The sequence below is a fragment of the Frankliniella occidentalis genome, unplaced genomic scaffold (assembly GCF_000697945.3).
Source record: "Frankliniella occidentalis isolate FOCC.00 unplaced genomic scaffold, Focc_3.1 Scaffold151, whole genome shotgun sequence".
Taxonomy (NCBI): Eukaryota; Metazoa; Arthropoda; class Insecta; order Thysanoptera; family Thripidae; genus Frankliniella; species Frankliniella occidentalis.
Window position 1 is genome coordinate 601140 of NW_026267278.1, and position 1435 is coordinate 602574.

Below are 1435 nucleotides of genomic sequence, written 5' to 3' on the forward strand. Positions count from 1 at the left end.
TCTGCTATCTCTGCCTCTCTACCCTCCGATCTCTCCCACCGCCTCTGCGGCTTTACTCCACCGTCCTCGCTACAATACCTGGCTTCCCACTCTCCACCGACTGCTCCTCGTCATCTTCGTCTCTCTGCTGCACCCTCGCGACCCCTTACTTCTCTGCCAGCTGCGCCTCTGCTTCCTCTACCCTCTCTGCCTCACTACCTCTCTTCTCTCTACCAGCTCTGTCTCTCCGCTCCGCTCTGCCGTCCTCGTCTGCCTTTTGCCTCCTTTGCCTGCCTCCACTTACATCTTCTCTGCTGCTCTCCTCCTCTCTGCCTTTTTGCCTTTCGCCCTTCTGCTCTCCTGGTCCTCCTCTCCTTTCAATGCCACTGCCTCACTACCCCTGCCTCCTTAGCTTCCCACCTGTCCCTTTCTACTCTTCCGTTCCACCTTATTTCCAGAGCCTTCTGCTCCTTTTCCGTGCCTTGCCCTATATCTGTGTTGCCTGTGCCCCAGGCGCACTTCTTGACCATTTAAGGGTCGCTTAGCTCCCCCTTTTTTTTCTTAATTTTCTTCTTGCAGCATGCTGAGTGTCGTCCACTGCTTAGGGAGGGGTGCACTTTGCCTGGCTTCGGCCAGGCCGCCACACCTCTCCCTTGTACCTTACGCCCGATCAGGGATCTTGCTCTCATGCTTACACTACACTGTTAAAAATGTTGTTGTAAATTTACAAGACATTTGATGTAAAGTTTGATAGCAACAAATGTTGTTAAAAAACAACACATGTTGTAATCCAACAACATTCACCAAATTTCCTGAAACGAATTTTCATTCCAAAACAGTGGTCATTTACTTTCGTCTGCACCAAAAAAATTGTAATAAAACAAACTTGTTTGTTCTGTAACGATACATCTTGCTATCAAACTTTACGACGATATTGTTGTGGTTTTACAACATGGTGAATCGTGGGAATCATTGTTATGGACCACTGCGGGCAAAATAGAAGGAATTTTGCCACGTGCCAATAAAAACAAACGATGTTGTTTTTTTAACACACTAGTCATTACAAAGGGTGTGATAAATTTACAATTTTTTTTAACAGTGTACACCTAATTACCATGGCCCAGGCCCGCCTCACGTGGAGTGAGGGGGGGACCCCCTTTCGGTCAAGCGTCTTTCGCGGTCCGTACAGATCAGAGGCCCCTAGGGTTTCCCTGGGGGGGTTTGGCCCATTGCAAAACACCCTCTTTCAGGTGGCCGACCAGGAGCCTAGCGCTTGTAGGCCGGCGGATGGGGAGCCGTGGGTGGCGGCATAATAGAACTGACACCATCTCCATAGTGGAGCGCCCCATTCGCCTTCTATCTATCTATCTATCTATCTATCTAATTTACATTTTATCATGATTGATTTGGCATAGGTGGTGAGTGGCATTATGCAGTTCAGATTTGAACTTGGAAG

The 1435-nt window shown here is 48.6% G+C and overlaps 1 protein-coding gene across 1 annotated transcript in view; it reads right to left on the reverse strand.

Annotated features, from left to right (window-relative positions):
• Positions 1–1435, reverse strand: part of LOC113201838 (histone-lysine N-methyltransferase PRDM7) — a 5660-nt gene that overhangs the window by 1288 nt on the left and 2937 nt on the right. The gene's annotated exons all lie outside the window — the stretch shown is intronic.